At 40.0% G+C, this 22944-nt stretch overlaps 2 non-coding genes and 1 pseudogene across 2 annotated transcripts; all 3 read left to right on the top strand.

Moving 5' to 3' along the window:
- The window catches only part of LOC126062099 (etoposide-induced protein 2.4 homolog), a 268050-nt pseudogene that overhangs the window by 62820 nt on the left and 182286 nt on the right, over nt 1-22944 (top strand).
- TRNAT-AGU (transfer RNA threonine (anticodon AGU)) lies at nt 5952-6025 on the top strand. The gene has a single exon. It is a non-coding gene; the product is annotated as a tRNA-Thr (tRNA).
- On the top strand, nt 18250-18321 carry TRNAA-UGC (transfer RNA alanine (anticodon UGC)). The gene has a single exon. It is a non-coding gene; the product is annotated as a tRNA-Ala (tRNA).

Here is a 22944-nt window from a genome sequence, read left to right on the forward strand (position 1 = left end):
GTTCCAATTGTCCTTGTAAGCTCTCAATTTTCTGATTAGGGATTAGATCCCGTATCCATTGACGCAATGGCTAAGAGCTCTACTGCTAACCAAAAGTAGATAGCTTGAATCTACCAGCCGCTCCTTGGAAACTCCACGAGGCAGTTCTACTCCCTCCTGTAGGGTCGCTATGTGTCGGAATCGACTTGATAACAACTTTTTGTTGTTGTTGTTGTTCATTAGGCCCCAGAGTTAAACGTATTTTTACACAAATAACTCCTACGTTTTTATTTTGTTTGGCAACCGCAGCCCTCTTTCAGACTTCCTGCTCCTCCCCATCCCTCCCCTCCCCTCCCCTCCCCTCCCCTCCGCTCCCCTCCCCTCCCCTCCCCTTCCCTCCTTCTCCCCCTCCCCTTCCCCCCTCCCGCCCCCGGCATTTTCTTAAGAGCTCCATGCATAAAACTCGCTTGTGCCTTATTTGCATACGGTAATGCCCAAGTGTTGTTCTCAACGCCAATACCAAACCAAAACCAAACCCACTGCTGTCGAGTCGATTAAGAGCTCCATGCATAAAGCTCGCTTGTGCCTTATTTGCATACGGTAATGCCCAAGTGTTGTTCTCAACGCCAATACCAAACCAAAACCAAACCCACTGCTGTCGAGTCGGTTCTGACTCATAGCGACCCTATAAGACAGAGTAGAAGTGCCCTGTAGAGTCTCTAAAGAGCGTCTGGCGGATTCGAACTGCTGCACTTTTGGTTAGCAGCCATAGCACTTAACCACTACCCCACCAGGGTTTCCAAACTTAAACCTCCGTGACCCCCACATGATTTGAACACGCAATCTTCGAATCTGGAGTCAGACGCGCTACCCTTGCGCCACGAGGTCACTAAATAACAGGTCACTACAAAGCCTTAATCACACAGAAGTGGCAGGAATTTTCTGTTTCTTGCTTCTAATGCGAAAACAAAACAAACTACCACCGCCACCACTACCACCACCAACAAAAAGTTGAAATTCTGCTCTTCCTCCAGTATTTACTTCCAGTAAGAGAGTTCGAACGCAGTCAAGCTACCTGCAAGTCTTCTTAAATGAATCCCTCACTCCTCGAATCCAACCAGACTCCAAATCCTATGCTAATCCACATACTTCCCTGATATCTCAAATCCGTCTTTTTTTTATGCCTAAATTCACTCTTTTGTTCATTCATCTAATCTTCGTAAGTCTCCAAAATTGCCTTCCTGCCTACAAAAGGAGGATAGAGTAGAAAATCCTGGGGTTGCTTACATTTGACCAATGGCTTTCTCATTCTCTAGCAACCCTGGCTTTGTCCTCTCAAAGTCTTGCCTTTAGAAGCCAGTTGATTTAACAGGATGATATACATAAAGAGGTACCATATAGCATATTTATATGTTATAAATACCCTGAAAGGTTTCCTAAAAGAAGAAATTTTATTAGCTTCTGTTTAAAAGTTAGAAATATGTTGGTGAAATAAAAGACTAGCCTTGACAGGGACTTAAACCCCCAAATCTCAAATTAAAAAAACTGAACCTCCACCGACTGAGCTATGTCACTTCATAGCTAAAGAACTTCTGAAAATCCAGTCAGCTGAATACATTTGGTTGTTCTCTAACATTTTTGCCTCATATTTTCTTTTTCATTTCGTCTTTACATACTGAGTTTTGCTCCCACCCACACCTGTGATGCTCAAGCCTGAATAAACAATGGATCCCGCTTCTATATGCTACAGTGCTTCCAACACAACCACACATGAGGATCCAGAAAATTTGGCTTCTTTGTGCTTTTAGTGGAAGCCGCTGGTAACAGTGGCTGCTACCCTATGCTCCCTCTAAATCAACCATACACATACCCTCCAAAGTGCTCAGACTGTTTATCCAGTGACCAAGAGACTGTAGAAACACTCTCAAAGCAGTGACAATTTTGGACCAAACAAGCCATGTCATCCTGTGGGAAAAACATCTTCAACACCTTCTCTTCTCCCAGAAAGGGTACCTTGTCTATTTGTACCCAGAAGATAGGGAGAAAGCTATAAAGCTTTGGATGTGTCCTACCTACTGCCTGTCTACTCCATCTCCTTTTGAATAAAATTTGCTTCAGTAAATTAACCCAATCAAGTTTCTGGGGCTTGAATTTCTAGGTCAGTGACTCCGAAAACTCGATGATTATTAGAATCATCTGGGAAGCATCAAAACCATATAAATTACTGGCTGCTTCCCCTAGAAGGTGCTGTGGAGTTTTCACCGAAGGTAGTGTGGGGTTGACTGTCACATAAAATATTGACAAAACTCAGAGTGACTACCCTTTGTGCCACATGTGACAAATCAAGTTCAAGGACTTATTTAGACCTATGCAGGTTTTACAAAGACCTAGAATTTTACAAAGGTTTTTCAAAGACCTAGTGCCCTAGCTCACATATTGCCTCCTTTGCACTGTCCTCATTCAAGAGAGAATTCTGTCCAAACGAGGCTCTATAATGAATTGTAGATTTTTCCTTCCTTTACTCTTCCTTCTTCCTTCTATGGGGCTTCTTGAACTAGAGCTGAAGCGTCCACTAAGAGGGCCAGGGCCAGGGATCACTAGAGTAGTGACTGTCAAACACAGTTTTTGCTCTTCATTAATGACCAGGTTTTGTGACAAATTTTATTCCTTTTCCGTATTATCTCCCCATTCATGTTGTCCTAAACATTTAGATCAACACTCATGTCACTCATCTTGCCATACTTCATTTCTCACCAAGTGTTATTAATTTATTCTGCTTCTACTTTTTGTCCCCACCTGCACCTAAATTCCCTGTGGTAACACTTTGCTACTCTTCCTTGTATCTTTCTGCACTCTCTTTTGTGTCTTTCTTGCCACACTTAGGAGAAGATGAAGTTAGAAGAAAACAGAATTAGAGGCAGAAGAAAATATTCCAACCTGGGACTCTTCCTGGTGGTGGATTGAAACTGACACTTTGACAGTTAGTGGGTGAGTAGACCTTGGAGTGGAATGACTGGAATGGGAAGATCTTAGCAGTAGAAATGCTTTAGTGCCTGGCATTCAGTGATCCTTCTCATGGTATTGCTATAAAAAAGGATCCAGTCTAGGATTTTCTGAAATAATGAAGTCAAATACAATGGACACTGCCCTGCAAATTATTAATTACTAGAATATCCAGAAATCTGTAAGAACACCAGTTACAGAGGATTTACTGAAGTATAGAGGATTTCCTGGTTGTGCAGCTTAGTGGTAAAGCACAGGCTAAGTGTGCAGGATAGTCCAGGTTTATCCCTGGTCTCCTTCACTATTGTTTTTCTTTTTCTCCTTCAAAGTTTTTCTTCAACAACACATTCAAGTCTCCCCCCTTCCGCCTCACACACATTTTTCAAGATTTCCTTTATCACTTTTCTCTCTGCTCATACCAAAATACATATTGCCTTTAAAGCTAATCCATTTCATTCCAAAGTCCTTAATGCCTTCCTGGGTGGGGCAAACGGTTAAATGCTTGGCTACTAACTATAAAGGTTAGTAGTTTGAGTCCACCCAGAGGCTCCTCATATCCACTTCTAAAAGAACTGCCCTACAGAGTTTCCAAGGAGCAGATGGTGGGTTCGAACTGCCATTCTTTTGGTTAACAGGTTAGCTAGCACTTAACCACCGTGGCACCAGGGCTCCCTGAATATTCACAGCCATTGAAAATCCTGTAAGGTATGGTTCTATTCCAGAATACAAGAAGTCGCCATGAGTTAGAATCCACTTTTTTTTTTTTTTTAAGCGCCAAACCCAAACCCGTTGCAGCCGGGTTGATTCCGACTCATAGCGACCCTACAGGACAGGGTAGAATTGCCCCATAGGGCTTCCAAGGAGCGCCTGGTCCTTTTGGTCAGCAGCCGTAGTTCTTAACCACTACGCCAGTAGGTATACCTGTAAGTACAGGTATACCCGTTGCAGTAGAGTCGATTCCGGCTCATAGAATAAGTAAACTTGTGTCTGAGTTGACTAACATATCTGCCGGGGGCCAGCCTCAGCAATGAACAGGGTTACCAGAGGAGGGGTAGAGTTCGGCGAAAAAGAATGAGAGGTAGTGTGTCTTATATTTTCATTTTGCAGAAAAAGAAGCCTCTCTTTATTTTTTACATGGTCTTTTATATCATAAGCTTACAAAAGCATAACATCGCATGATCAATAAAGGGGCAGTACAAGATATAATCATAAACATCATTTCCCAGAGACATAATTTTCCAAGTGACACATAGTACAGTTTCGCATACACACACAAGTACAATGAGTTTTTGTTTAATTGAAGAGAATATTTTGTTGATATATTTTTACACAAAGTAACAATTGACTTCATACTGCTTTACACTTTATGCTTAATCTTGCAATTCCTTCCACAGTTTTTATAATAATTAATCTTTTTGCAAAAACTGTTGCCACATAGGCTTTGTCCATTTTGTCCAGGGTGGCCAAATTCTTGTAGTCCAGCCACTTTGGGTTACGTCATATTGTCCACGATTATGCCAAGGACAATTAGCCCAATCTCTATACCCAAAGACCAGTCAAGCGCAGCAGTGAGCAGGGTAGACGAGAAGGTTGACCTGTAATTGGCTGAGAAATTGGCTGAGAGAACTCACTGCCTTTTGTTTTTCCACTTTTATGGGATCATGTGTGGGTGGTGGTTTAATCACAAAAAGGGCCTCGGTAAATACCAGGATTCCACCATCCTGTTTTTGTTTTCCATAGTCGAGCTATTTGTTTTTCCCCTAAGACAACTTCATGTTGACCCCCAAGTAATACACGGGCTGTCCCTACCCGGGATTTCACCAGGGGATTATGAGTAGGACGCCCCCCGTCCAAAGGTCCCTAAATCTATAATGGAATTTTTTGCTTATACATTCTGCTATACACAGGCTGAAAATGAAATAGAAACATAACACAGATGACAGAGATATTCCTGACTTTTCAGGAATTCTTCGATGTTTATGCTAGGGGCAGTGGGTGCAGAGGGGCCGCCCTTGCAGCCTGGCTCCTCCTGACTTTTCAGGGATTCTTCAATGTTTATGCTGGGGGCAGTGGGTGCAGAGGGGCCGCCCTTGCAGCCTGGCTCCCAGCACATATCCAAATTTGACTAAAGGCAAAACACATCTACTCTGTGCCTCGATGGTGGAGGAGGTTTGAGGACCTGCCCAGTTGCACGACGGATGTGACAAAAGTGTTAACTCGCTTCTTAGGTCGTGCCCACACCCACAGATCATCTTCCTGTTCTTATTCTGGAGAACTCTGCTGAAAGCAGTCGCAGTATTCTGATCGGAAGGTCTGTCTTCTGTCTTTAGAGCTGCGGCTCTATCAGCTTGGAGCAGTGGAGATGCTGGGATCTCCGTGTCAAGGTGTAGAAAACGCCGGGTACCGCGAGCAGGGCCCCTTCTGGAGAATGAGCAGCCAACCCAGACATCCCTGGTGAAGCCGGTGGGGGTCCCGCTGCCCTGCATCAGGCGCTGGCACATACAAGTTGAAGTAACTCTGGCTACAAGTGGACGAGGTAGAGTTTGAGGCACTTACGGTTTTGCTAGTCCCAAAGTGGTCCATCAGAATATTGATTCCCTTGCAAATTACCGCGGCCAGTGTTTCAACGTTCTCTGAGGGTATCTGTGCATAGTTTCTCTCCTTCGATCTTGCTTGCATTTTGCCCTCTGCCTGCGTTTTCTGTGGAGTTTGGAGTCTCCAAGCCAAGTACAGTGAGGTTATGCAGAGCAAGAAAAAAAAAAAAAAAAAGATGACTAGTGAATCAGTGTTTGGGTCAAAGTTATTGGTCACTGTCTAGGTGACTCTGAGCTCAGTCAACGGCCAAGTGAACGGAAAGTCCAAGAGAGGAACAATTTTTCTTTTATATTAAAAAGAAATGAATGTACAATTTTTGTTTCAGGTTCTCTTCTAAAACACACGAGCAGGACAACCGAAAAGTTTACCGTGGGGGCTCTGTGGCTTAGTTGGTTAAAGCGCCTGTCTAGTAAACAGGAGATCCTGGGTTCGAATCCCAGCGGAGCCTCTCTGGCTCTTTTCTGAGTAACCAGGAGATTGCTTGCCTCTCACAACAAAGGAGGTGGCCTGTTCCTTTTTTTTCTAAAATCTAAACTTGACATATATATATTCTTTTCCTCCCACAGCCCTTCCCCCTTCGGAAGTAACAGGTAGCATCCAAAGGCTTTGAAAACAAAATGCAACGCATTGCTAGATCCACACCACCCGAGAACCTCTGAAGAAAGAAAAGTAGAACTGTAATTACACTGCACTATCTACCGCGCTATGAGGGTCGCTCCGAGTCGGAGTCGAGTCGACGGCAACGGGTTTTTGGTTTTTGTCTACGGCTGCTATGAGTCGGAATCGACTCGAGGACGGCGGGTTTTTTGTTTTATTTTGTTTTAAATCTACGGCTGCTAACGAAAAGATCGGCAGTGCAAACCCACCAGCAGCCCCTGGGAAACCCTCTGGGGCAGTTCTCTGTCACACAGGATCGCAATGAGTTGGAATCTATTCGACCGCAACGGATTTGTTTGTTTTTGGTTTAACTGAAGTTCAGAGAGAGAATGTAGGCGGTAGGAGTGCATTTTAATAACACAGTCTCCAGTCTTTCAAATATAGATGTGTGTAATGGGGGGAGGAGGGAGGGTTGTAGCGCGTGTCTTCAATACAAGAAATTTGTAAAATCGTCATATGAATGTCTACTTAATGTTGGCCAGGGCCGGCTGCAACATGTACCGCCACAGTACAAAATGAAACTGTGGGATCCCGTATTCAAAAAGGTAGGGGGAAATACTGATGAATAAAGTACTGAATTATGAAACTTTTTCCTTCCTTCCTCGGTGTCTCTCTAGAATTGTCATGGTGTTTTTTACTTGCTATTTAATGTCGTTCTAATGAGAGAGAAACAATATTTGAAATTATTAGCATGCATTTTACTGTTTATCTTTGTTTTGTGGAATACTGAAATTCATGGGGCACCACTAACATTGTATGCAAATAGAGAGGCAAAGAACAGTCAGCACTCATATTTCGCGTATTTCCTCTGATCGTGTGCTGTGCTCCTTTGTCCCACTGGATATCAGTTAGAAAACACAAAGGCTAAGATATAATTACTAAAATTTTCAGGAAGGGAAAAGTGGAGCACATTATTGTACAGCTCGCTCCCCCTTAATGCTGACTAAAACACTTGGAATGGCAAAACCCGAGATCAAACTAGGGACCTTTAGATTTTCAGCCTAAGGCACTCCCAGCTGAGACATTTCCTCTACTTAGTAGAATCTATTCTTTTACCTTTTCTTTTTCATTTCTTCGATTGTTCTCAACTTTCATTTTTGTAAAGTTTCAGATTCCTAAGTGTTGCAGCCTAGCTTTTCAATATACATGCCCATTCAAGAACGCTTGGAATCTACTGCTTTCCACTTTGGTGGGATCCAATTGATTTAATTCAATTCTTGACAATGTAGGATGAGTAGGTGGAGGAAGAAAGGAAGGAAGGTACGAACCAATAAAGGAAGGAAGGAAAGAAGGTAGAAGGGAAAGAGGGAGAAGTTTGGGGTGGGGATTAATCTTATAGGACACTTAGCTGAGAAAGAAAGTGAAAGGACAGGATACTCTGTAAGAGAGACTACATCCAGAAAGGTTTTCTCTCTTCTTCTCTGGTTTTCATTTTAAATTGATTAATAATTACATGCAGTTATGTATACTAAATGTAAATATATAGTTTGATAAAATTTTCATATATGCAGATGTAATGTTATAGCGACCCTATAAGACAGAGCAGAACTGTTCCATAGGGTTTCCAAAGAGCAGCTGGCAGATTCCAACTGCTACCAGTCGAGCTTTTAACCACTGCACCATCGGGGCTCCAAATACATATATTCATATATATACATTCATGTATGTATATGTAAGTATGTATGTATAAGTATATATATGAAAGTTATGTAGTTATCTTCATGACTTTTGTGCTTGGGTTGCATTAGTTTTTTTGAACCCGTGTGTTGTTTTCACCAAATTTGGAAAAATTTCAGCCTTTTTTTGGTCAAATATTTTGCTGTCCCACATTTCTCTTTAGAAATCCCAGTGGCATAGTGGTTAAGAGCTACGGCTGCTAACCAAAAAGTCAGCAGTTTGAATCCACCAGGCACTTCTTAGAAATGGTATGGGACAGTTCTACTCTGTCCTTTAGGATCACTATGAGTCAGCGTCAACTCAATGGCAAAGTTTTTTTTTTTTTTTAACCCTTCTCTTCTCTTTTAGGGACTGTAATTACACATACACTAAGCTGCATGGTTCACTGATGTTTTGTTCTTATTAAAAAAGTTCTTTTATCTCTGTGTTGCATTTTGAATAGTTTCTGTATTATGTCTTCAAGTTCACTAATCCTTTCTTCTATAGCATCTTATTTGCTGGTATACATACCACAGAGTATTTTTTCATATCAGACATTGTATTTTTCATCTAGAAATTCATTTGGGTCTTTGTTATGGATTGAGATGCATCCCCCCAACATATGTATTAAAGATCTGGAGCCTGTACCTGTGGATATGATCCTGTTTAGAAATAGAGTTTTCCATGTTATGTTAATTAGATCATATCTAAATGGAGTGGGTCCTAAACCTAATCACTCCTGAGTAATAAAAAAGAGAATAGACAGAGAGATACACATACAGGGAAAGGCAGATGCTAAGGAATGTCAGAAATACCTAGAAACTTATGGGGTTACAACAAGACAGTACCTCCCCCTAGAGTTATGCCTTGAATTCAGACCACCAGTCAGACTCTAGAACTGCCTACTTGTAGTATTTATGTTACAGCAGCTGTCTTAGTCACCTAGTGCTGCTATAACACAATACCACAAGTAGATAGCTTTAACAAACTGAAATTTATTTTCTCACAGTTTAGGAGTGTAGGAGTCCAAATTCAGGGTGCCAGCTTTAAGGGGAGGCTTTCTCTCTCTGTCAGACCTGGAGGAATGTCCTTGTCTCTTCTAGCTTGTGCTCTTGGAAGATCTTGGCATCTCTCTTCACCCATCTCTGCTTCTAGCTTGCTTGTTTAATCTCTTTATATCTCAAAAGAGATTAACTCAAGATATAAAAAATCTTGAGTTAATCTCTTTTGAGATACAAAGAGATTAAACTTTACCCTACTCTAATTCTGCCTCATCAGCATAACAAACACAACTCATTCACAAACTGGATTGTAACCACAGGCAGAGAGATTAGGATTTAGAACACATATTTTGGGAGGATACAATTCAATTCATAGCATTCCGCCCTGTCCCCACCAGAAATTAATGCCCTTGCCACATGCAAAACACGTTCACCCCATGACATTGTCCCAAAAGTCTTAAATCAACTCCAAGACCAAAAATCTCATCTGCTGAATCATCTTTGTCAAATATGGGTGAGACTTTAGGTGTATTCCTTCCTGGGGCAAAATTCTTCTTCATTTGTGAACCTTCAAAATGTAGAATACAGTTATCTGTTTCAGAAGTACAGTGGTGGGACAGCTACAAGGTAGTCATTTCCATTACAAAATGGAGAAATTAGGGGGGAAGAAGGGATAATGGGCACTAAACCCACTGCCGTTGAGTTGATTCCAACTCATAAAATGGGCACTAAGCAAGTCCAAAACCTAGCAGAACAATTTACATTAGTTCTCAAGGGCTGAAAATAATCTTTTGTTCTTTGAGACCTTCTGGGAAATGGCCCAGCCCTCCAGACTCTGGGTGTTGGCCATGCCCTCTGGGTTTTGGGGGGAGGCCCTTCAGCCCTGGGCTTCTGCTCTGTCTTCTAGGTCCACTGGGACAGCAACTCTGCTTCCTTGGCTTTGGGTGGCCCCATCCTCCTAGCTCATCTGAGTGGTGACCCCACGCCCTTGGCCCCAAGAGACCCTAGTCTGTCCGTTGGTCATAGCACCCCCACCCCCACAACTCTGGGCAGCCGACCTCATCCTTTGGCCAAACTGAATGGTAGCCCCACACTTCAGAACTGAGTTGATGAAGACCTGACTCTTTGAAGCTTAGGACGCTGTGGTCTACCCTTTTAAACCCCAGAGGCCATTACAGCCACACTTTGAGACTGAGACAGCTTTGCTTCCTGTGCTAATTCCAACAGTTCTGCTGACCTCTGAGCTGTTTCACGGATGGTCCTTTTCTTTTTTTTTTGGAGGACAGCAGATATAGCTCCTTTGGCCTGTTTCCTGCCTTTACAATTCCAAGAGGCAGACAACATTCTTTCCTTTCCTTCTTTCTCTATTCCCTTCAGTCTAAGCTGATGGGTTTTCTGCTACGGTAGATGATTAGATCCATCAGTCACAGCCTAATTCTCTTTAACAAAAGGTTATGTCACCTGTCCTTAGCAAACATTCTACGACACGTGTCCTTAATTTGTACAATAGAATTTTCCAAATCTTTTTGTTTTCATCTTGCTCAGTTCATTTTTAAGTCCATCTCTTGCCTCTTGCATTTCACTGTAAGTGGAAAGGAGAAAAGACGTGGACCCTTTAAGATCTTGTTTAGAAATCTTCTCAACCAGATATCCAAGATCATCACTTAGAAATTCGACCTTCCAACAAATATTTGAACATAATTTAGACAAGCTCTTTGCTATTGCATAAAAAGCATCACTTTTCCTCCATTGTTCAATCACATGTTCATTGTTTTCTTTTAAAGCCTCACTAGAAGCACATGTCCACATTTCTAGCCACATTCTGTTGCTGGTGCCGTATGTATTCTCTAAGACAGTAAACACTTTCTCTATAGCTCTCCTCACTTCCTTCTGAGCCCTCAACAGAATTGTCTTTGACATCCATAATTCTAGCAACAGTCTCTTCAAGGCAATTTAGACTTTTACTAATTAGGCACCTTAAAACTCTTCCATCCTCCACCCGTTACTCAGTTCCAAAACCACTTCCACAACTTTGGGTGTGTGTTACAGAAACACCCCATTTCTCGGTACCAAATTCTGTCACAGTTATCTAGTACTGTTATAACAGAAAAACCGTAAGTGGATGGCTTTAACAAACAAAAATATATTTTCTTGTAGTTTAGGAGGCTCATAGTCCAAATTCAGAGTGCCGGCACCAGGGGAAGGCTTTCTGTCTATGTCGTCTCCGGAGGCAGGTCCTTTTCTCTTTTAGCTTTTTTTTTTCTGGACAGTCTTCATGTGGCTTGGCACCTCTCTTCACCCATGTCTGCTTCTAGCTTGCTTGTTTAACCCCTTTATATCTCAAGAGAGATTGACTCAAGATATATAAAAAAATACCCTACTCTAATTCTGCCTCATTAACATAACAAACACAACCCATTCACAAATGGGACTACAACCACAGTTTAGTATTTAGAACACATATTTTGGGGGGACACAATTCAATCCATAACAGTATCATTAGCAAACTGAGATGGTCTTTTAATAAATATAATATTCCATGTCTCTCATAAGATGTTCATGCTTTCCTCTTCCTTCTAGAACATATGATATATATTTATAATATTCGATGGCAGTGGGTTTGTTGGTTCTGGGTATCTGCATTACTATTCTTGTTATTTCTCAGCCTATTTTGTTGACTGACTATTATCTTTAATTTGGGTCATACTTTCCTACATGTTTGCATGCCTTGTAGTTTTTTATTGAATGCCAGACAGAGTGAATTTTACATTCTTAAGGGCTGTATTTACATTTCTGTATTTACATTACAGCTGCTAACCAAAAGGTCAGCAGTTCAAATCTGCCAGGCGCTTCTTGGAAACTCTAATGGGCAGTTCTACTCTGTCCTACAGGGTCTCTGTGAGTTGGAATCGACTCGACGGCACTGGGTTTTTAGGTTACTGGGGTATTTACATTACGGTATTTATATTACTAAGAGCTAAAGTACAAGTTTGAGTATATTCAACCTGAATGTAGGGACTGTATGAATAGATTTGACACATGGAACACTAATGACCAAAGACCAGATGAATTACAGGATGACATCAAGGACATCATAAATGGAGAAAGAAAAATGTTTAAAAAATAGGAAAGGAACGATCAAATAGGATGTCAGAAGAGACGTTGAAATTTGCTCTTGAACAGGCTAAAGCAAAAGAGAGAAATGATGAAGTAAAAGAGCTGACAGAAGATTTCAAAGCACAGTTTGAGATGACAAAGTAAAGTGTTATAATGAAATGTCCAAAGACCTGGAGTTAGAAAACCAAAAGGGAAGAATACACTCAGCATTTCTCAAGCAGAAAGAGCTGAAGAAAAAAATTCAAGCCTAGAGTTGTGATATTAAAGGATTCCATGGGCAAAATACTGAATGACACAGGAAGACTCAAGAGAACATAGAAGGAATACACAGAGTCACTGTACCAAAAAGAAATGGTCGACACTCAAACATTTCAGGAGGTAGCATATGATCGAGGACCAATGGTATTTAAGGAAGAAGTCCAAGGTGCACTGAAGGCATTGGTGAAAAACAAGGGTCCAGGAGTTGATGGAATACAAATTGAGATGTTTCACAAATGAAAGTGAAGCTGGAAGTGCTCACTCATCTATGCTAAGAAATTTGGAAGAGAGCTATCTGTCAAACAACTGGAAGAGATCCATATTTGTGCCAATTCCAAAGGAAGAAATTACTGAAAAATATCATTAATATCACACACAAGTAAAATTTTGCTGAAGGTAATTCAAAAACAGTTGCAGCTATACATTGACAGAGAGCTGCCAGAAATTCAAGCCGGATTCTGAAGAGGACTTGGAAGAATTACTAATGTCAGATGGATCTTGGCTGAAAGTAGAGAATACCAGAAAGACATTCACTTGTGTTTTATTGACTGTGCAAAGGCATCAGACATCATGATAAACAGAAAATATTGAAGTTGTCAAGGATTTCATTCTACTTGGATCCACAAAGCCCATGGAAACAGCAGTGTAGAAATCAAATGACGTATTGCAATGGGCAAATCTCTTGCAAAAGACCTCTTAAAAGTGTTAAAAAATAAAGATGTCTCTTTGAGAACTAAATAAAAATATCACACTTGAAAATACCACAAGGCATGGTATTCTCAACCACCTCCCCTGAATGAGAGAGCTGGACAATGAATAGAGAAAGCCGAAGAAGAATCGATGCCTTTGAATTATGGTGTCGGTGAAGAATATTGAATATACCTTGAGCTACCAGAAGAATGAACAAATCTGTCTTGGAAAAATTACAGTCAGAGTGCTCCTTAGAGGCCAGGACAGCGAGACTTCCTCTCTAGTACTTTGGACATGTTATCAGGAAGGACCAGTCTCTGGAGAAGGACTTCATGCTTGGTAAAGTAGAGGGTCAGCAGAAAAGAGGAAGTTCCTCTACAAGATGGATTTACACAGCGACTACTAACTGTGGGCTCAAACATAGCAATGATTGTGAGAATGGCACAGGATAGGGCAGTGTTTCATTCTGTTGTACATAGGGTCACTATGAGTCAGAACCGACTCCATGGCACCTAAGAACAACAACAGCAAGGGCTGTATTGTTTTTTGTGCTCCTTTGAACAATTTTGGAGCCCTGGTGGCTTTGCTGCTAACCTAAAGGTCACCAGTCCGAATCCACCAGCTGCTATTTGGAAACCCTATGGGGCAGTTTTACTCTGTCCTGTAGGGTCACCATGAATAAGAATCGACTCAACAGCAACAAGTGTGGTTTTGGGTTTTTTAATTATTTTGAATTTTTTTTTCTTTTTCTGGGAAACAGTTAAATTACTTGACAACAGTTCTGTCCTTTTGAGGTTTCATTTAAAACTTTACTAGGTAGAACCAGAGTAGCCTTTAGTCTAGTGTTAATTTGGCCTCACTAATGAGGCAACTTTCTTCTACTCTACTTGATGCTCCATATAGTTAGAGATTCTGCACTCTTACTGTTGAGAATATGAACTATGCCTACTCCCAGTGGATCTCTGGGAATTCTTTTACATGCTATTTCCAGTAGTTCTTTTTATGACATTGTGTAGCTTCCTCACACCCAGAGGCCAATCATTACTCTGCTGAAGATTCAAATAGAACCCTCTGCAGATCTCTGGAACCCTCTCTCTGTGCAATTCACCTCCCTTTAGTATTCTGCCCATGAATCCTAGCTGTTTTGTCTTCCCTGGATTCTCAATTCTGTCTTCCACTAAAGGAGATGGCTGCCTTGTGTTTGCGTTCTTCCTGCATGTGATGTGTCTTGGAAGCTCCTTTTAGGTGGTAAACTGGAGCAATTGAAGGGCTCACCTCATTTGTTTCCCTTTTCTCAGGGATCATTGTCTCGTAGTGGCTACTGTCATGCATTTTCATTTTCTTATTTTGTACAGTTTTGTTTACTTTATGCCATTTTTTTAATTGTTTAAGGCAGCAAGGTAAATGTTATTTCTATTATCCCATCATAGCCAGAAGTGAAGGTCATCATAGGCCTTAGCTCCTTACTCTGACATTCTCCCAACTAAAAAGACGTTCTCATGTTTTTTCCAAATTCTGTTTTTAACTTATTCTCTCCCCTCAAACAGGGTTATCCACTGCTGTCCATGACCTCTGACTGAAACTAACTTTAGGCACTGCTGGTTAAGGGACTGGAGGATGCCCAAGACCAGTAAATCAGAGGGTAGGTTTTCTTGGCCTCTACTTTTAGATTGTTTGATGTCCTAGATAGTGCTCAAAAACAAAGCTAAATGAAAAGAAAATTGCCTGTAGTGCCTCATATTTTTCTATTCTTTGTGTACTTTAATTTCTATTCTGATAAAAACTGATACTACTAAAAACAAACACCAAAAATAAACAAACAAAATAACAAGAGTGGAGTCATTACTGTGGTGAAATACTTGTTGCCTCAGGCTTCAGTGATCCTGAATATTTACTCTTTCCCCACTCCCTTTCTAAGTTTCCTTCTTTCTCCTCATATAACCACCACTGATTATGCCAAGAACAACATTAAGGGTGATCTATTACAGCAGCAATTTATTTCATGTAAGCAGGAAGAAAGTGAATAATGGAATGAGAAAATAAAATACTGTTTGATCTGTAAAGAATAGAGGTGGAAGCACTTTGAAATGCTACATTTTAACACTGAGTTACACTCACCTGAATTTTTTTCGGGAGCTCTTTCACCAAATATAATTACTTTTTTTTTTTTTTTGATGGGATTTAGAACACATTTAGTTGGTCATATAGATTTTCCAACATATTAAATTCCACTGTCTCTGAAACTATTAAATTTCCTTCTGTTAGCCATTTATACTATGAGAAATATAACTGGATTATAGACCAAATGAGACTATATCCATACTATTTCAAGGTTTTTTAACCAGCAAACTACCTGAATGGCCATTTCCTTGACTTCATGAGGAAAAGTCTCAGAATAGGACTTTCTTTTGTGCCTTCACTTTCTCTCCACTATTACTTTCCTTTCAGATTATAACTCTCCTTTAGCCACCATCCTCCTTAAGAAGAGAAAGGGCAGCTGAGTGTGAAAAGATATTTGTAATACATGTATTAATATATAGAAGATGATATTCAAATCAATAAGTAAAAAAAATTGCTCCCCTAAATGGGTGAAAGAATTGACATAGCAGTTTACAAAAGAGGATATTCAAATGGCCAAAAAACACATGAAGAGGCGCTTACTATCACTAGTCATCACAGAAACGCACATTCGAATCCAATAAGATATTGCCACGTCTACATCAGAATGGTTAAAATTAAAAGGACTGTCAATTCCAAGTGTTGGGAAACATGTAGAGCAACAGGAACATTCACACATTGCCAGAAAAAAAAGATTAAATTGGGGCAACCACTTTGAAAAAAAATTTTTTTTTAACACAGCAATTCTACTTCTAGATATAGGCCTAAGAAAAATGTCAGCTTATTTCCATTAAAAGCACATAGAAGAATGTTCACAACAGCTAAAAACTTTACATGAAGCAAATATTCATCAATATGGTATCAAAAAAAACAAAACCAAACCCACTGCCGTTGAGTCGATTCCGACTCAGCGACACTACTGGGCAGAGTAGAACTGCTCCATAGACTTTCCGAGGAGTGCCTGGTGGATTCGAACTGCCGAACTCTTGGGTAGCAGCTATAGCACTTAACCACTACCCCACCAGGGTTTCCAAATATAGTATAAATATTGATGAATTGTGGTATATTCATACAATGAAATACTACACAGCAATGAAAAAGAATAAGCTACTGCTGCATGAAACAATCTGGGTGAATTTAAAAGACACAATATTGGTCAAAAGAAGGCAGACACTAAAGAGTACACATAGTGTATGATTCCACTTATATGAAGTTCAAAAACAGGTAATACTAACCTACATTGACAGAGGACAGAGTAGTGGTTATCTTTGGAGGAGGTTACAGATGGGACGGCCACAAGGAATCTTGGTAGGATGTTGGGGATATTCTGTATCTTGATCTGGGTGGTGCTTACATTATGTATTTATGATCATACACTGAGATTCTACTCACAAAGTATGAAATAGTGATGCAGACTACAATGTGGATAAATCTCAAAAATATTATAACATTATGTTAAGTAAAAGAAGCAAGAATCAAAACAATACATACTCTCTTTCACTCTCTCTCTCTCCTATCCTCCACTCCCCATACTTGTTTCAAATCTTTCTGTTTCTATTTACCATATATTTATATATGTCAATAACATAAGCCCTGTGAAGGCAGCGTTCATGAATATCTTGTTTGCCATTGAATTCTTGGTGCACAGTGCCTGGTCCACAGTAGTAGCTCAATATCTCCATTGAATTGATATATAAACAATACATTCATTTGACACATAAATATTATCACATAAATATTCCTTTAACATATAAGAGGCTTCGGTTTTGACAAACATCAAATTATGAAAATAAAAATAGCTATGATAGCAGTGCTAAATAGGTTTCAAACCTGATATTAAAAAAAAAAAAAACCTTCCTTAGCCTAGGCAATGGGTGGAAATAAGGACTGCAGATACAAGAACACTGTGGAAAGAGAGGAAGAGGAGGAGAAGAAAACTGAGAAGGAAAAGGAAATGTAGATGGAGTTGGAAGAGGGAAAAGAGGGAGAATTCTTTAATATAAAGAAGAAAAAGTTTACCACTGAAAAGAGAGATCATTGGTTTGCATGGAATTTTTTTTTTTTAGATAATAGTGGTGAATCTATCGAGGCAGAAAAGAAAAACCCCTACATAAGGAAAAGCATACAAGTACCTTTGAGATTGGAAATGGTGATCTTTTCGCACCTAGAGAAGAAGTGTAACAAATGGGGCCAGGGGTGGGGATGGGAGGGTAGGGAAAGTCTTTTTCCTCTGCCACAACTTGAAAGGAATCGGGTACCCTCATTCTTTCCCTTCAAGATTAGAAGTGTCTGTACACATTGACTTCCATTTTTTCAGTTAAAGATTAACTATTGACCATTGTCATTAGATATCACTTAATTAAAGGTGAGGATGATGTGGTCCCTGACCCGAAGGAGTTGAAACTGGAAGGGGTCAGAAGGTAAATGCATCAAAACCCACAAGACTGTCTGCTAACTGGGAGAAACACTAACTCTTCTCTGGACTTGCCAAGCTGTAGGATGAAGCCATTTTTCAAGATAATGGAGTTTAGGGAAACAGCACAATTGGAAATAATAGATAATTACTTTATTGTGCACATATTGATATCAAGGTGCTTTCTGGATTTTTTTCAGAGGAAGATACCCCGAGCTTTACTTATAGATGGATGGTGAGAAAGGCGAGGCTGGGTGTAGAAAGTGAAGGAGGAGACTCATTAACTGCAAATGGATGATAACTTAAAGACATTAGGAACAAGCTGTCCGAAAGAGACTAAGTAGAGTGATCTACACAAGAAAGAAAAGTGGATAGGAAGACAATGAAGACAAAAGCCCATCCTGGGACTTTCCATGGAAGTGGTTAAATATATAGATATATGTGTGTATGTATACCTATATATTATGTGTATATATGTGTATGTACGTGTGTGTGTGTAGGCATTTGGATGGGGAGAAGATCTTGGAGAGGACTGCAGGGACTAGGAGGAACCTGGAAGAAGAAACAGTATCATTTGGACTAGAATTCTTGAGCGTAGCCGCAATAAACGATCCAGTTTAAAGATTATAGAAATGGTAGAGTTAGCAGAATCAGCTTTCTACTGGCAAAAAAAAAAAAAAAAAAAAGAGCATTTCAAGGAACTACAGAAAATGGGTGCCATATTTCCTAGTGAATCACCAAAACAAACAGCCGCATCGCCGGGGGGGTGTAGCTCAGTGGTAGAGCGCATGCTTTGCATGCATGAGGTTCCGGGTTCGATCCCCGGCATCTCCACGGCTGTTTTACTTCTTTAGTCTATCCGAACACAACCTAAGTAGCCTGGAATTGGCTCTCCTACTTTTCCACGTTTTGTTGTCCCCCACCTCCACTAATTTTTGGATGCTGCATTTGTTGTCCAGCAGGCAATAAATGGACAAACTTACCTACATGCCCAAATGCCATCAAACTAACCACCTTTTTCACCTAGACTACCATTTTGCATTATTACCGAAAAGAATGAAGGCACAAAAAAAAGAAACCCATATACAATTTCTATAGTAGTAATAGTTAATGCAGAAGACACTAATCACTGGGGAATGTCAAGAATGCTCTGAGTTTGCAAAAATCGTAGAAGTGATTGTCCTCTGAGTGGCTAGTGGCAGTAATGTTGTTTCCTTTCAGAGATAGCCTTAAGAAATCTGCAGTTGTTGCTTTTCCTTCTCTTGGAATACCCCCTCTTGGAAACAAACATGTGAGAAATTCAATTATTATAGGACTACCATTCTATGAGAAAGCCCAAACTATCACCATGGAGAGAGAAAGGCTAAGAGAAAGCCACATGGAATGGCACCAGTCACATGAATGAAGCCTTCTTGAGCCTTTGTGCCCAACCCAGCTACTAGCTGAATGCAGAGCAGTAAACAATCCCAGTTGATATTTGAGGAGCAGAAGAAACGTCCAGCCATGCTCCGCCCAAATTTCTGACCCAGGGAGTTGTGAGCAAATGAGATGGGTAGGTTTTTAAAGGCATTAAATTTTGGAGTTATTTGATATACAGCATTAGGTACTAAAACAGTCCCAGATTAACAAAGGGGAGAGATGTGTGGAGATAAAAATTTTCTTACCTGAAAACTGATAGCAGGAAATGGGACTTTTATAGATCTTCTAAGGAAGTTTTAGTTTCAAAATAATAACCGAAATAAATCAAAAGAGAAAAGGTTCACCTGGGAGCAAGCTCATTTCTTTGTTTTCCACAAATACCAAAAATAAACTCGTTATCTCCTAGTCTTAATGGATAATTTGAAGTTCTCACTCTACACGCTCTTTGGATGTCTTCTCCTAGCCACAAGAATATCAAAATTCAGGTTAAGAGATGGCTGCAGAATTCTAAACTCAGGTTATACTGTGCTCAGGCAGACATCTTCAAGGGACTGTCTGCTAAACATTTTAAATACATCCTATTCAAACTCAAACTCATCTTTTCCGCTTTATTGCCCCACCTTTGCTCCCAAATCGGAAACAACAAACCAAAACAAAAGAGAATAGTCCCACCTGGGACTCTCCCTTGTGGTGGAATGTCTGCTAGCTTGCTGATGAGCAGAACTTGGAGTGGGCTGACTGGTGGGGAAACAGGAATGGGGCCTTTTGGTCTGGCACTCAGTTATTTTTCTCATGGTCTAGCTGCAAAGAAAGGATGCAGGATTTTTCAAAACAGAGAAGCTAAGTACAGTGGGGTAAACTTTGTCTTACTAACAATTAAGACCTAGAATATGAAGAAACCAGAGTGGTTACCAGTTACAGAGAAGTTAATTGAAGTATAGAGGATTGGTACAGTGACTGTATTCCTTCCGTTTTCTTTTCATGCTTCCTGTGTCATTCAATATTTTGTCCATACAATCCTTCAGTATGGCAATTTGAGGCTTGGAATTTCTCTTCAGGTCTTTCAGCTTGAGGAATACTGAGTGTGTTCTTCCCTTTTGGTTTTCTAACTCTAGGTCTTTGCATATGTCATTAAAGTATTTTACTTTATCTTCTCGAGCTGCCGTTTGAAATCTTCTGCTCAGTTCTTTTACTTTATTGTTTCTTCCATTTGCTTTAGCTAGCTGATGTTTAAGAGCAAGTTTCAGAGTCTCTTCTGACATCCATTTTGGTCTTTTCTTTGTTTCCTGCATTTTTAATAACCTCTTGCTTTCTTCATGTATGATGTCCTTAATGTCATCCCACAAGTAGTCTGGGCTTCTGTCATTAGTGTTCAATGTGTCAAATTTATTCTTGAGATGGTCTATAAATTCAGGTGGAATATACTCAAGGTTGTATTTTGGCTCTTATGGACTTGTCTTAATTTTCTTCAGCCTCAGCTTGAACTTGCACATGAGCAATAGATGGTCTGTTGGCTCCTGGCATTGTTCTGACTGATGATATTGAGTGTTTCCATCCTGTCTTTCCACAGATGTAGTTGATTTGATTCCTGTTTTCCATCTAGTGAGGTCCACGTGTATAGCTACCATTTATTTTGTTGAAAAAGGGTATTTGCAGTGAATAAGTCATTGGTCTTGCAAAATTCTATCATGCAATCTCCATCATCATTTCTATCAGAAGGCCGTATTTTTCAACTACCAATTCTTCTTTGTTTCCAACTTTCGAATTCCAATCACTGCTAACTATTACTGCATCTTGATTGCATGTTTGATCAATTTCAGGCTGCAGAAGTTGATAAAAATCTTCAATTTCCTCATCTTTGGCATTAGTGGTTGGTGTGTAAATTTGAATAATAGTGGTATTAACTGGTCTTCCTTGTAGGCTTATGAATATTATGCTATCACTGATGATGTTGTTCTTCAGGATAGATCTTGAAATGTACCTTTGGATGATGAACGTGATTCCATTCCTCTTCAACTTATCATTCCCAGTATAGGAGACGATATGAATGCCTGATTCAAAATGGCCAATATCAGCCCATTTCAGCTCACAAATGCCTAGGATGTTGATTTTTACACTTTCCATTTCATTTTTGGTGACTTCCAATTTTCCTAGATTAATACTTAGTACATTCCACGTTTCAATTATTAATGGGTGTTTGCAGCTGTTTCTTCTCGCTTTAAGTCATGTCACATCAGCAAAGGAAACTTCCGAAAACTTGACTTCAACCGTTTTATTAACTTTGACTCTACTTTGAGAAGGCATCTCTTCCCTGGTCAAATTTTGAATGCCTTCCAACCTGAGGGGCTCATCTACTGGCACTATATCAGACAGTGTCTCGCTGCTATTCGTATGCTTTTCACTGGCAATTTTTTTCAGCAGTAGACAGCCAGCTTCTTCTTCCTAGTCCATTTCAGTCTGAAAACTCCACAGAAACCTGTCCACCATGGGTGACATTGCAGGTGTTTGAAATATCAGTGGCATACTTCCAGCATCACAGTAACATTCAAGCCACCACAGTACAACAAACTGATAGATGCATGGTGGTATCATATGATCAAGAACCGATGGTATTGAAGGAAGAAGTTCAAGCTGAACTGAAGATGTTAGCTAAAAACAAGGCTCCAGGAATTGATGGAATGCCAATTGAGATGTTTCAAAAATAAGATGCAGCACTGGAGGTCCTCACTTATCTATGCCAAGAAATTTGGAAGACTGCTACCTACCAACCGACTGGAAGAGACTCATCCATATTTGTACCATTCCAAAGAAAGGTGATCCAACAGAAAGTGGAAATGATCTAAAAATATCATTAATATCACATGCAAATAAATTTTGTTGAAGATAATTCAAAAAAATTGTTGCAGCAGTACATCAAGGGGGAGCTGCCGGAAGTTCAGGCTGGATTCAAAAGAGGTTGTGGAATGAAGGATATCATTGCTGAAGTCAGCTGGATTTTGGCTGAAAGCAGAGAATACCAGAAAGATGCTTACCTGTGTTTTACTAACTATGCAAAAGCATTTGACCATGTAGATCATAACAAATTATGGATAACATTGTAAAGAACGTGAATTCCTGAACACTTAATTGTGCTCATGTGGAACTTGTACATAGACCAAGAGGTACTCATGCAAACAGAACAAAGGATACTGTGTGGTTTAAAATCAGGAAAGGTTTTTGAATGAGACACTAATTTGCTCTGTAAATTTTCACCTAAACTATGATAAAAAATGAATAAATAAAATCAGGAAAGATGTGCATCAAGGTTGTATCCTTTCACCATACTTATTCAATCTGTATGCTGAGCAAATAATCTGAGAAGCTGGACTATATGAAGAAGAACACAGCATCAGGATTGGAGGAAGACTCGTTAACAACCTATGATATGCAGATGACACAACCTTGCTTGCTGGAAAGGAAGAGGACTTGAAGCACTTACTGATACAGATCAAAGACTATAGCCTTCAGTATGGATTACACCTCAACGTGAAGAAAACGACAATTCTCACAACTGGACCAATAAACGATATCATGACAAATGAAGAAAATATTGAAGCTGTCAAGGTATTGATTTCACTTGCATCCACAATCAACACCTCTGCAAACAGCAGCCAAAAAATGGGCAAATCTGCTTCAACAGACCTCTTTAAGGTGTTAAAAAGGAAAGATATTGCTCTGAGGACTAAGGTACACATGACTTGAGCTTAGATATTTTCAATCGCCTCATGTGAATGTGAAAGCTGGACAATGAATAAGAAAGACCAAAGAATTGACACCTTTAAATTATGGTGTTGGTGAAGAATATCGAATATACCATTGTTATGGATTGAATTGTGACCCCCCAAAATGTGTGTCAACTTGGATAGGCCGTGATTCCAAGTATAGTGTGATTGCCCACCATTTTGTCATCTGGCGTGATTTTCCTGTGTGTTGTAAATCCTACCTCTATGATGTTAATAAGGCAGGATTAGAGGCAGTTATGTTAATGAGGCAGGACTC

The sequence above is a fragment of the Elephas maximus genome, chromosome 1 (assembly GCF_024166365.1).
Source record: "Elephas maximus indicus isolate mEleMax1 chromosome 1, mEleMax1 primary haplotype, whole genome shotgun sequence".
Classification (NCBI taxonomy): Eukaryota; Metazoa; Chordata; class Mammalia; order Proboscidea; family Elephantidae; genus Elephas; species Elephas maximus.